The sequence below is a fragment of the Dendrobates tinctorius genome, unplaced genomic scaffold (assembly GCF_039654945.1).
Source record: "Dendrobates tinctorius isolate UK_male_01 unplaced genomic scaffold, ASM3965494v1 ptg000039l, whole genome shotgun sequence".
NCBI classification, from domain to species: Eukaryota; Metazoa; Chordata; class Amphibia; order Anura; family Dendrobatidae; genus Dendrobates; species Dendrobates tinctorius.
This window is the reverse complement of record NW_027361707.1, coordinates 7,659,620-7,673,989: the sequence shown is the minus strand read 5'-3', so window position 1 is coordinate 7,673,989 and position 14,370 is coordinate 7,659,620. Positions and strand designations below refer to the sequence as shown.

The 14,370-nt window shown below is 44.3% G+C and overlaps 1 long non-coding RNA gene across 1 annotated transcript; it reads left to right on the top strand.

Moving 5' to 3' along the window:
- Positions 1–3,124: 3,124 nt before the first annotated feature.
- On the top strand, positions 3,125–12,653 carry LOC141088604 (uncharacterized). Its single transcript, XR_012231988.1, has 3 exons — positions 3,125–3,191; positions 9,867–9,924; positions 12,576–12,653. It is a non-coding gene; the product is annotated as an uncharacterized lncRNA (long non-coding RNA).
- Positions 12,654–14,370: the final 1,717 nt, after the last annotated feature.

Below are 14,370 nucleotides of genomic sequence, written 5' to 3'. Positions count from 1 at the left end.
GCCCATTCCTCCATGCAGATCTCCTCTAGAGCAGTGATGTTTTGGGCCTGTTGCTGTTTCAAATCCCTCCAAAAGTTTTCTATGGGGATGAGCTCTGAAGACTGCCTAGGCCACTCCAGGACCTTCATATGCTTCTTGTGAAGCCACACCTTCGTTGCCCTGGTGGTGTGCTTGGGACCATTATCTTGCTGAAAGACCCATCCATGGTTCATCTTCAATGCCCTTGCTGATGGAAGGAGGTTTGCACTCAAAATCTCACGATACATGGCACCATACATTCTTTCATGTACACAGATCAGTCGTCCTGGTCCCTTTGCAGAGAAAGAGCCCCAAAGCATGTTGTTGCCACCACCATGCTTCACAGTAGGTGTGGTGTTCTTTGGATGCAACTTGGCATTCTGTCTCCTCCAAACATGACGAGTTTTGTTTCTACCAAACAGTTCTACTTTGATTTCATCAGACTATATGACATTCTCCCAATACTCTTCTGGATAATCCAAATGCTCTCTAGCGAACTTCAGATGGTTCCGGACATGTACTGGCTTAAGCAAGGGGACACGTCTGGCACTGCAGGATCGGAATCCCTGGCAGCGTAGTGTGTTACTGATGATAGCGTTTGTTATGGTGGACCCAGCTCTGTGCAGGTCATTCACTAGGTCCCCCCGTGTGGTTCTGGGATTTTTGCTCACCGTTCTTGTAATCATTTTGACCTCACGGGGTGAGATCTTGCATGGAGCCCCAGATCGAGGGAGATTATCAGTGGTCTTGTATGCCTTCCATTTTCTTATTATTGCTCCCACAGTTGATTTTATCACACCAAGCTGCTTGCCTATTGCAGATTTAGTCTTCCTAGCCTCGTGCAGGGCTACACTTTTGTTTCTGGCGTCCTTCAACAGCTCTTTGGTCTTCACCATAGTGGAGTTGGAGTGTGACTGTTTGAGGTTGTGGACAGGTGTCTTTTATACTGATAACAAGTTGAAACAGGTGCCATTAGTACAGGTAAAGAGTGGAGGATAGAGGAGCCTTTTAAAGAAGAAGTTACAGGTCTGTGAGAGCCAGAAATCTTGCATGTTTTTAGGTGACCAAACACTTATTTTCCACAATAATTTGAAAAATAAATCTTGCCAAATTAGACAAGGTGATTTTCTGGATTTGATTTCTCATTTTGACTCTCATAGTTGTGGTCTACCTATGATGTCAATTACAGGCCTCTCTCATCTTTTTAAGTGGGAGAACTTGCACAGTTGGTGGCTGACAAAATACTTTTTTCCCCACTGTATGTATCACCAAGGTGGCTGGCCTCGGTGATGTGTGTCCCAGAAATGAAGGCTCTAGTAATGGTAGGTTACTGAGAGGTTTTTGTAAATGGACTGGATTTTGGGTCTGGGATTCAGGAGCGACCTGAAGAGCCTGGGTAGGAGTGGTTGTTCTCATACACTTTAGTTTGGGCCTTGCAGGTCTAATAAAAGGCAAAAGAATTGGCTCAGGTGTGTCTGAGGTAATGGCGCTAGAGCGAGAGCTTTAGGGTGTGTGCACACGCTGCAGATTCTGCTGCGGATCCGCAGTGGATTTGGCCCTGCGGATCCGCAGCAGTTTTTGCTGTGGTGTACAGTACCATTATTCCCTATGGGAAATGGAAACCGCAGTGCAGATGCTGCGGAATTTTCCGTGCGGATTATCTGCTGTTTCTAAACCGCAGAAAGAATTGACATGTCAGTTCTTTCTGCGGATTCCGCAGCGGTTTCCTATCTCCTCCATTGTGGAGATGGTGAAACCGCAGGCTAATCCGCAGATAAACCGCAGGTCTTTTGACCTGCGGATTTATCTGCAGATTTTGAAAATCCGCACGGATCAATACACAGACCAATCCGCAGCGTGTGCACGTACCCTTAATGGTGGACAGACCGTGCCTGAAGCAGTAGAAGTGCCAGACTTGCCATGTAAGTGAGACCGTGTAATCTTACTGTGCCTACCCTGAGAAAGGACAGTTTATTTTTGTTCATATATGTTTTCTTTTGGCTGAAGAAAATCCACTTTGTTTAATTTCAAAGTTAATGAAAGACAATAAACCTGAGAATGTTTTGAACCAGAACTAAGTGCCTATGTGTACCCCTCACCACTGCTAGAAAGCTGGAATCCCTACAATATCTATATCCTTTTCCAATATGTGTATACACACACACCTCATTTTGTCTTTTCCATGACACCACCCTTTAATTTCCTTTTTTAATGCAGATCTATTAGTTAATTTTTGTAGGTGATTTTCTTACTGTGATACATTTTGTGATCTGAGTTCAGCATGATCTTGTGATGTGTCACTTACTGTGCTGTATTTTGCAGTTTCACTACAATCAGTGTTATTTCAGAGGAGGATTGTCATTAAAGGACAATTGCCTTCATGCATCATTAAAGGACAACTGCTTTCATGCCTCCTAGTCCGACCCCACCCACACTATTGATTAGCAGCTTGCTATCACTATATAATGTACATAGAAAGCTGCCAATCAGTGGCGTGGGCGGGGTTATACAAGGCTTAGCATTCCAAGATCTGCAGCAGAGAAAACTATGACTAACATAACTGCTGCTCCAAGTAAACAAAGTGACACATCTCTGGAATCAGGGTCTCTGTCCCTACATAATGCTGCTGTCAGATTACATAGCAAGAACCTGCTGACATATTCCCTTTAATACTGTGATATAGATATAAGATATATTTGGGACATGAATGCAATCTAAATGATATTATTTACTCTCTACCTGTATTAAATTCTCTAGGGTATATACAAGTTTATTATACAAACATTTGTTGTTGTTGGCGTTCTGGCAACACTTAATTAAAAAGTTACACAATTGCTGAGAGTGGAACTGGTGTTAAAATATATAGCAAAAGCGTAAATGACAGCTTTTGTGACCTAGAAATGCTGCACTTGGTTATTACTCTGTTATTTCTCCTGGAAAATATATTAATAATTTGACAACCAAATGTTACTTCTTCCTTTGACTGTAAGAGTGTGCGCTACATAGTCTGACACTACCAGAAATGACTCAGGATTAAAAACGTCACATTGACAATGAGAATAATGTGAATGCAAGTACAGTACTTATATGCCTGTTTTATATTTTAGGGCTGTGTGTCTCCAACCTGGAATCAGACCGGGACTGTCAGCGGCAGACTTTCTGCAAAACATCCAGTACGTTTTGTATTACGTTCATTCATAAGGTCTCAAAGCAAACTATGGAAAGGCCAGTATATATAACTATAACTGCAGTAATGTAAACAGCACTGAAATGCTCCTACATGAGTTGCAATAACAGGATTAAAGAGGTTGCCCATAACTAATTTTTATATTAAAGTCGTGTCCACAGTGATGTAAAAGAAAAAGGTTATCAACTGTACCCTCGCTGTTTTTTCACATTACTGCATGTGTCCCTTTGTTAAGAGGTACGTGGATGCAACAACGCAGAGAAGGACGACTCAGTGGTAACTTAAAGTGCAGCTGTCACCTGTTTTGGCCGCCATAAGTTGCGACCGCTGCCTTTCAGGGCTTATCTACAGCATTCTACAATGCTTTCGATAAGCCCCCTGTCCAACCTGCAAGATGCAAGAAAAATAAGTTTTATTATACTCACCCGAGGGGGGGGTGCAGTCCGATGGGTGTCGCAGGTCCGGGTCCAGCGCCTCCTTTCTTCTTGCGATGCCGTCCTCCTGCTTGCTTTATCGCAACTTCTCTGCCCTGTTGAAACCAGAGCAAAGTACTGCAGTGAGCAGGCGCTGGGCCTCTCTGACCTTTCCCGGTGCCTGAGCTCTGTTGTCCTCTACTTCATTTTTCCTCTTTACTCTCTATATTAATCTTCCATATTCGTTGTTCCTCACTACTTCACCACAACCCAGCTTTAACACTACACTCCTGTTTAGCAAGAGTCATTTACTTGTCCCGTATCGCATCTTATTTCCCCTTAGGTTGCAAGTATGGCCGGTTACCTTCAAGAGTTATAAACTCGGGGCCTTGTGGCTAGACGTCCTCGGCCTGGACCTGTCTCCAGTAGATGACTCTTTCTCTCAGTCACTTCAGCTCTGGATCTCGCTATCCCTTTCCGTTCTGTCTCCTATCACTTAGGGACACCCCAGAATGCTGCACTGCTCACCTTAGACCTTAAGTCCTATATCGATAAGTCACTTTGAACACCCATAACTCTGGCCGCCTTCGTCCCCTGAAGTAGGTCCACAATCCCCTATGTACCATACGTCTACACTGGAAGCTACGACTCATATGAATGTCTCTTTTCTGAGGCCTGGTCGTTTCTCAACCTTGACCTTGTTCCCTCGATTCAGATCTCCCAGCTCTGGTCTTCCATCTCCGGTTCTGGTCACTCAACTCAGAAACCAGTTACTTGGTTCTTCAGTCAGACCTACTCATTCAGTTCCTCACTCAGGTCTTATAACTCTGTTCATCACTTGGATCTGGTTACTCAATTCCTCTCTCGGGTCTATTTACCTGGTTCCTCACTCGAGTCTGGGTACTTGGTTCCTCACGTGTAATGGAGCTGTAAGCCAACTCCGCTGCTCAGCATGTCTGACTTGTCACTGGTCCAGGAGCCAACTCCTCCACTTCACTGCCCTCCTGGGCCTTTTATATTTACTACAGCCTGTATACGCCTGTCCTGGTGTCTCCTCCAGTCTCTTCCCACAGGGAACATGCAATTCACTCTTCAGTTCCTACCAATGTAATTCTCTTTGCTTTCTCTTTTCCTATCATCTTTGATCAGCAGATGACAGTGCTCGCATGCAGACACTTGGTAAGGATATGTGAATTTTCTCTCTCACCCATGACAGCACCACGGCGAGAGGGGGTCCGCCCATCAAGGACAGGATTGGAACCTACAGATAAAAAGGCGGCACCTCTCCTCCGCCCTCAGTTGGGTTCCCGTCCTTGACGGGTGACCCGTGGAACCAGCAGCAGCGGCAGCAGTTTACCTTTGAAGAGGAGTCCAGAGCCATCCCGTCCGTAATTCTGGCAGCCGGGAGGCCCCTGTCACGGCGGGGTCGGTTCCTGAAGCCGCCACCGCTGTAGCCGAGGGGCTTCACATGGTGAGCGGGGGGGAGAGGACCGAGCCGCCGCTCCAGAAAGGATGCTGGGGGAGGCCGGTACACGCGTGTACCAATATGGCGCTGCCGTGGAAATGGAGTGAACGACTTCCGGGTCCCCGCGGTCGGCGCACTGTGCGCTCCCCGGGGCTCACAGCAGAGCAGGCTGGGAGAGGAAGTGACGTCATGGCCGAGAAATTTAAAAAGGAGAACGCTGGAGCAACTCCTTGCTGGAAGCGTCCTGTAAGTATGGAGGACAGCGACCAGCACGAGAAGCAACCAATGCAGCAGCCTAAGCAGCAGCAGCACAGGCAACACCACCATCACCGGCAAAAAGAGAAGGACAGGCGCGAGGGCTGGTCCAGTAGCTACTCCACGCAGCGGAGCAAGTCGACTGCAAGGAGCAAGTCACCTTCCGTGGATCAACCCATGAGGGATCTGAATCCACCTCCCGAACCGGTACCTGCAACCGCGCATAATGGGGTAAGTGATCTACGTATCTACGTGAATGTTCCCCATTGTGATAGACTTCTTTCTGTTATTAGGGAAAGAAGAAAGAGAAAACAAAGAACAGGGAATGCCCCACCTGTCGAAGACCACTACCAGCTTCTTGGGATAAAAAGCTCTGCGACTCCTGCATACAGGAAGTTCTTTGTGATGAAACCCCAGATTACGCCTTGGATCTAAGAGCAGTAATCCGATCGGAGTTTCAGAGTGCCTTTTCATCCCTAAAACATAAAAAAAGGGATGTAGTAGTAGGCTCCCATTCAGAAGTCTCGACGTCAGGGGAAGTTACCTCACAGACTTCAGACACCGACTCGTCATCCTCAGATGAAGAAACAGGGGGCCGTCACTGTTTTCCCCTAGATGAGGTAGACATGTTAGTAAGGGCAGTAAGGTCTACCATGGGGGTTGCAGACCCTTGGCCTGATAGATCAGTCCAGGACATAATGTTCGGGGGACTAGGCCAAAAGAAACGCAGAGTGTTTCCACTAAACGAGAATGTACAGGTCCAACCCCCTGTGCTTTGAGCAGGGGGTTGGACCAGATGGCCCAGGAGGTCCCTTCCAACTCTATGATTCTATGATTCTATGATAAAAAAAAAAATGGGAAAGACCGGATAGGAAGAACTCCATGATCCCTTCCCTTAAGAGAAAATATCCATTCGACGAGGAGACGTCCATGTCTTGGGATAAAGCCCCGAAACTGTCGCCAAGGCCTCAAAAAAATTTGCACTCCCCTTTGAGGATATGGGTACTCTAAAAGACCCCTTAGATAAAAAGGCCGATACTTTCCTCAAGGGCACTTGGGAATCAGCCGGGGGAAATCTTAGGCCAGCGATAGCCGCAACATGTACCTCCAGAGCCCTCATGGTGTGGGTGGACCAACTAGAGAAGCAGTTAAGGGAAGGTACACCCAGGGAGAAGATCCTGGAATCCATTCCAGTAATAAGGAGAGCGGCGGCCTTGTTAGCCGACTCATCAGCTGATTCGGTAAGGTTGTCATCCAAAGCAGCAGCCCTGTCAAACGCAGCCCGAAGGTTCCTGTCCTTGATGGGCGGACCCCCTCTCTCCGTGGTGCTGTCATGGGTTCCGAGAAACACCATTATCGGTGAGTAGTAACTAAGCTATTTTCACTTGTCCATCTCCTTACACTGCTGGTATTCTCCGTTTTTTTTTTTTTCCGCCAGAGATATCAAGTGAGTTCTGCTACCAATTATTGGCCATTGGCTGCAACTGTCATGTCTCTTCTGGTTCAGATAGAACATTACCGCTGCAGCCAATAAGTAGTTGCTGATTGTCCACAGTACATGTTCTCCTCTGAAAGACAAAGCAAGGAGGCTGGTTGGATATTTAGGCAGCAAAGCGGAGAAACACCAGAGGTTCTGTAGGTGCAGTAAGGGAGTTATTGTTTATTTTGCACCACCCTGGACACAACTTTAATATAGATATTAGTAGTGGACAACTATTTTAATCATAGTACCTTTCTTCAATCGCTCTGCTCAATTAGAATCTATATAGCAGAAATTCACTATTGTTTTCCCTCTCTGAGGCCATATTCAGACTAGTTTATGAAAAATAGTTCATTTTTCGTTCTGAAAACTTGGACGATTTTCATCCGTATTGTCATCCATGTGTCCTTATTTTACGTCCCTCTGAAACCCATGTGACGTCCTTATTTATATAAATCATCATTCTAAAATGTACATTATCAGATACTGTTTCCTATGTTGATATTGTACATGTAGCTTTAAACATTGGATGCAAAATGGATGCCAGGTCTGCTTTTGAGCCTTCACAACTGTAAATACTTTACAAATAGTTAGAGGCCCTAGTGTAATGAGGAAAGATTCAGCTGTAAATAGGACAATGCCACAGGGATGACAAAATTAAGGGATCAATGATGAAAGTATCAATAATTTGTGCTATGAATGCCTTCCTATAGAGGAATGAGAGAAGTCAGTTTGGAAAAGAATGTGCAAAGTGAGGTGGCGCACTAGTGTGACTGTGTCATAAAAAAGCTTTTAAGGGGTCAGGAGACGTGGTATGATAGGAGTTAAGCACTGGATATAGCAATACAGTGGTATAAATTCTCAATGGGACCTGCTGTGATCCTCAATATGTAATCCGCAATTGGGGTCTAGGATATAGTCTTGATAAATTCATATTTAAGTTAATACCTAAAAGCACTTTTGCATGATAAGCAGCGTGAGGGTCACAGTGATCGAAGAATGACAGAAGATTCTATGGACTAGTGGTGTTAGAGATATAATACCTTCCCCTGGTTGACTGGGTAGCAGTTTAATAGTCTGCAATCAGGGGAACTGAAGTCTTCTGTAAATATCCTAGGAGTCCGTGAAGGTGACTGGCGGCAGCTAGGTATTTAAGTCAAACTGGAGCGCTGTCACGGTCGGTGACAAGCGCTCCATGCGGCTCTAGTCCGATGATACACGGGCGTGTCAGCACCACAATAAAGTCCTACGTGGTCGCAGGGTCTGGAGGCAGACAGGAATCTGGAATATTGTGTCCAGTTGTGGGCACCACATTTTAGAAAAGACATCAACAAACTGGAGCAAGTTCAGAAAAGAGCGACCAGAATGGAGACCTTTCTGCAAACCCTGTCTTATGAGGAAAGGTTGCAGGATTTGGGAATGTTTAGTTTGCAAAAGAGAAGACTGAGAGGAGACTTATTAGCTGTCTACAAATATCTAAAGGGCTGTCACATTGTAGAAGGATCATCTTTATTCTCATTTGCACAAGGAAAGACTAGAAGCAATGGGATGAAACTGAATGGGAGGAGACACAGATTAGATATTAGAAAAAACTTTTCGACAGTTAGAGTGATCAATGAGTGGAACAGGCTGCCACGAGAAGTGGTGAGTTCTCCTTCAATGGAAGTCTTCAAACAGGCTGGACAGACATCTGACTGGGATGATTTAGTGAATCCTGTTTTGAGCAGGGGTTTGGACCAGATGGCCCAGGAGGTCCCTTCCAACTCTACGATTCTATGATTCTATGACGTAGGTGGGCACATGAGGTGCATGTGACTTCCCGGAGTAAGAAGCGCTGCAAGCACCAATTCTTACTCGTTTCGTGAAATACACGGTTTCCTTTGTCAGGGATGATCCTGGTTGTAGCATAGCTACCTTATACTCTGTAGAGCGTGTCCATCATAAATGGGTTAATAAAAAGCAAAGAATTCAACCTCGCTGTTTTAAAGGAAACCTGTCAACCCCCCCCAGGCCTCTTATGTTTATTATCCCTAGGAGCGCTGTTTTTAGCCACATCTATGCAGTTTTCACAACATACACATCTATATGTTACCCGGTATTATGTCTGTTTTGTTTTTAGCCACATGTATCCAGTTTTCACAACATACACTTCTAAGGCTTATTTGGTATTTGGCATCAGTGTTTGTATGGCAAAACCAGGACTGAGTAATGGCTGACCTCCAACTGACCAAAACCACTGAATTTCTTCCCCTCACTGTCATGGGTTTACTGTGACAGAGAGGAGACAGGAGACCACAGTGTCTGATTTCTCCTACTCCTGCACTGTTTAGAGGCACTTCACCTCCATATTAAATGGAGCAGGTATCTTTTCGCAGTGCAGGAGTTAATCTGCTCAGTTGAGAGCTCTTGGAAATTTTCCTGTATTAGGGTATGTGCACACGCTGCAGATTCTGCTGCGGATCCACAGCGGATTTGGCCCTGCGGATCCGCAACAGATTCTGCTGCATTGTACAGTACCTTTTAAAGTCAATGGAAAATACAGTGCACATGCTGCGGATTTTTCCACGCGGATTAGCTACGGATTGAAATCCGCAGCATGTCACTTCTTTGTGCGGAATCTGCAGTGGTTTGACACCTGCTCCATTATAGAAATCCACAGGTGTCAAAACGCAGGGGAAATCCGCAGGCTAATCCGCACTAAATCCACGGGTAAAACGCAGGTCATTTGACCTGTGGATTTAACCAAATCCGCGTGGAAAAATCCGCAGTAGAATCCGCAACGTGTGCACATACTCTTAAGGTTCTCAACTGTGCACTGCTAAGGCACTTCACCATTAGAAGTAATCCGGGGAATAGGGTTAGCTAGGGCGTCCCTAGCTTTAGAGACCCTGGTCTTGGGAAACCTGAAAACAGAGTCGTGACACTGCCCCTATCTTCTCTTCTCTATCTCTATTACCATATCATATACAGTATTTATGTCATCACATATCCACTAGATAAAATGCTGCTGGGGATATTTTATGTGTAATTTATATCTTTGTGTTTTAGAACATCCAAGGTGTTTCAAAGTTTTCACTTCAGTTTGAGAAGAAGCAACACTTACAAGGTGAAAGAACGGATTTTGCTTAAAATAACATTAAAAGCAAAGGGCTCGATTGATCATGCAGCTTTTGCCAGGATTCTGGCATAAAATGCCACCTCAAGTTGTACAAAAATTTTATTTTGCAACTTTTGGCATTCTTCACACTAATTCTGGCCAGCTTCACCAACTTTTAGAAAATGGATAGAGCACAGGAAGTACAGGGAGTACAGGCAAGACAACATATCTTCATTATTTATGACACAAAGTGTAAAATTATTACAGAAATATATGGCAGCCCCTGGCTGGCGGATACTTCTAGGGGTGGTGAACAGCAGTCGAACGATCCGCCAAATTCATTACTGAGACTCACGCCTCTTATTGAATTCGATCAATTGCTCTTCAGCACTCCCTTCGTGCAAAACATCATTCTTAATGAATAGGGCACAAAATATTTGTTTTTATATTTTCATGTAAGTAAACCATTGCATATGTAGTATTTTACATAAAAATTGGCAAGTGCCATTATAAGGGATAGGCATTGCGTTGTGAATGGGATAAGTATACAAGCCATATTTCTAAAGTATCAAGATCTAAATAACATTTTTAATTTCAATGGGGTCAGATCTGGTATACAGCCACACTTCATTTGTGAATTTCACATTTTCATTAGCTTTTCTCCTGGAGAAAACTCCACATTCTGTTTGTTTTTCACAGATATCACCAACTTTGTAAAAAGCATGGTGCTGCCCACATCTCCTGCTCAGCGAGAGAAAAAACTGCTTTTAGCAACTGTGCCAATTCTCATGCTTTCTAACTTGCCATTCACTATTTTTCTACTTTACCAGCATAAGGTTGGTTTCACATTTGCGTTTTTTTTTCGCGGTAATTTAGCGCTAAATAGCGCATGCGTTTTTTTTCCCTATACTTTGCATGGGATGCGCTTATGTGCGCATACACATGCGTTTGTACGCGTTTTACCGCGCATGCGTTTTTTTGCGGTATGCGCTCGGGCGCACAAAATGCAACTTGTTGCATTTTTTGTGCGTCCGATTTGCCTCAAAAAAACGCATGCGCTCGCAATGCGTTTTTTTACAGCAAGACACCCATTATAAGTCTATGGTGAGCATATGTGCGCATTGGCATGCTTATGTATGCGTTTTTTTGCACATGCGTTTTTTTTTTTACCATTAGTTTAGACAATGGAATTTAGGGGTTTGGGTAAAGTTAGGGTTAGTTAAGGGGGTTTAGGGTTAGGGTTAGGGTCAGGGTTAGGGTCAGGGTTAGGGTTAAGTATGGTTTGGTTAAGGGTTAGGGTCAGGGTTAGGGTTAGGGTTAGGGTCAGGGTTAGGGTTAAGTATGGTTTGGTTAAGGGTTAGGGTCAGGGTTAGGGTTAGGGTTAGGGTCAGGGTTAGGGTCAGGGTTAGGGTTAAGTATGGTTTGGTTAAGGGTTAGGGTCAGGGTTAGGGTTAGGGTTAGGGTCAGGGTTAGGGTTAGGGTTAAGTATGGTTTGGTTAAGGGTTAGGGTCAGGGTTAGGGTTAAGTATGGTTTGGTTAAGGGTTAGGGTTAGGGTTAGGGTCAGGGTCAGGGTTAGGGTTAAGTATAGTTTGGTTAAGGGTTAGGGTTAGGGTCAGGGTTAGGGTTAGGGTCAGGGTTAGGGTTAGGGTTAAGGTTAGTTAGGGTTTGGGTTAGGGTTAAGTATGGTTTGGTTAAGGGTTAGGGTTAGGGTTAAGTATGGTTTGGTTAAGGGTTAGGGTCAGGGTTAGGGTTAGGGTCAGGGTTAGGGTTAGGGTTAGGGTCAGGGTTAGGGTCAGGGTTAGGGTTAAGTATGGTTTGGTTAAGGGTTAGGGTCAGGGTTAGGGTCAGGGTTAGGGTTAAGTATGGTTTGGTTAAGGGTTAGGGTCAGGGTTAGGGTCAGGGTTAGGGTTAGGGTTAAGGTTAGTTAGGGTTTGGGTTAGGGTTAAGTATGGTTTGGTTAAGGGTTAGGGTCAGGGTTAGGGTTAAGTATGGTTTGGTTAAGGGTTAGGGTTAGGGTCAGGGTTAGGGTTAGGGTCAGGGTTAGGGTTAGGGTTAAGGTTAGTTAGGGTTTGGGTTAGGGTTAAGTATGGTTTGGTTAGGGTCAGGGTTAGGGTTAAGTATGGTTTGGTTAAGGGTTAGGGTTAGGGTTAGGGTCAGGGTTAGGGTTAGGGTTAGGGTTAGGGTCAGGGTTAGTAAAGTCATGGTTTGGGTTAGTGTGAGGGGCCACCTAATGTTGGAAAAAAACGCAAACGCGGTAAAAACGCACTAAAAACGCATACAAACGCATAAAAACGCTGCGTTTTTTTCATGCATGCTCATAAAAATGCTTGAAAAAAACGCAGCAGTTGTATGCTTTTGTATGCGTTTTTCAATGCGTTTTTTTGCGGGAAAAACGCGCTGCAAAAAAAAGCAAGTGTGAAACAGGCCTAAGTACAGCACTATAGGAGCTGGAACTTCCTTTTCACTCACCTCCCACCATGTATTTCTCTTGTCGTTGTCCAATGGTTTGCCTGTCTACACTGGAAGCCCGCCAGCATGACAAACAGGCGGAGGGATAATGACCCATCCCCACTTCCTGTAATTTGTCTCAGTTGTTTAGTTGCTGATGTCAATAATCTAACTTTCCATAAATAAATCAATATTCATTTTTAATTTATAGGGAAAACCGATGAAACAATAACTATTAACCCCAGGTCCATGTTTGTGTCCTCTAAGGACCATTCATTTCTTGCAGCAGGTAAGTTCCTCAGTATGCTGTATATCTGTGCCATAATTTTGGATTTGTGCTACGGTAATTACATTTTTCATAACCATATATTTTCTGTACATATTTTTATCTAGTTTGTGTACCCAGAGGTCCAACACAAGAGAAATGTTGGAGATATGAGATTGTAGTAATAACTGTTAAAAGTAGAGAAAGAAAACATTTACTAGTAATGATGTTCATAATGATTTCATGGAGAATACATTCAATTGGTGCACCCTTTGAAGACCGAGGGACATATTTTTCACATAAGCAGTAGTGAAAAGGATAATCAGCTCTCCTGTCCAGTGCTCGGTCAAATGCACATCAATAAGTAGAAGTCCAAAAAGAACCCGGCTCTTCTAATGTAAGAACAAGGTTAGTTAGCACAGTGCTACAAAGCAATGGCAAGGAGGGAAAGCACACAATTCTCAGGAAACAAGTTTTTGACCTACATGGTCCTTTGTCTAAGCCTGAATATCCGCAAAAGACAACAACTGGATAGGCAATCCAAGATTCATTAATTAACAAACATATGTGTAGAAGTCAAAAGTACCAAAAATATTAATTAAAACTTACATATAAATATATAATATGAACAGCACCTAAATGTGATAAATCATTAACAATGCAAAATCAGATCTTTTATCGAGTCTAGTGATGAGCAATGCACAGATCCCGAACACAGACTTTTCCTCGGAAGTCTGTGATAATGTTCGAGTTTGCGGCCGAATAAAGTTGTTTGAAAGGCTGCTTGGCAGCCAATTAGCAAACATTTAGGCTGTTGCACTTCCAGAGCCATCACAGCCATGCCAAATAGTGGACAGCTTGTTGTTCACTCTAGGCAGCCTGGCACACACGAGCCAGTACATGCTGCTGTACCTGCGCAACGACCGCCAATTTGACCATATTATTTCCAGTGCAGATTACTGGATGGTCACCCTGCTGGATTCCTGCTACAAGGACAACGTACCATCCTTACTTCCATTCTTGTACCGAGATTCCAAAATGCGTGAATACAAACACACGCTGGTAGAGAAGCTACTGATTAGAGATGAGCGAATTTTGTTCGGATTCGGTTCCGAATACGATCGAAATCGAATATTGTTTTTGCAATATTCGTCGAACACAGCCAAACGTCATTAGAGTCAATGGAAGTAGAATTTACCGAATATGTTCGGAACCAATCATCAAACATACGTTCGGCACAAATAGTGTGTGAATATGGCACAAATATGTCAAAATCAGATTTGGGGACAAAAGCCGAACAAATTTGCTCATCTCTACTGCTGATGGCTTTCCTACCTAACAGCGGGGCTAAGTGGAAAAACAAAGCAGAGGCAGAGGAGGAAGTCGCCAATGCAGCTGGGGCACCGCCATCACCTTGGAAGGCAGGGTTAGCATGGCCGAAATGTGTAAACCATTTCACACACACTACAACATCCGGCACCACAATCTCATACATTCCATATCAGCAGGAGGCAGCGTTTCCACATCATGGTGGAAGAGTAAGTGTTCACATGTCTCCACTTTATAACTGATGGATCTGCTCCACTTAAGTTTTGGGTCTTCTTTGGCCTGCTCTGCAACAAGTGTCATGTCGGAATGTGTGTTTAGCACACAAGCACATCCGCCTGTCCAGAGGCAATGTGATAAAGCTTACATTCATTAAAATGAACCAGGCATGGATCCCACAGGACGTGTCCGTACC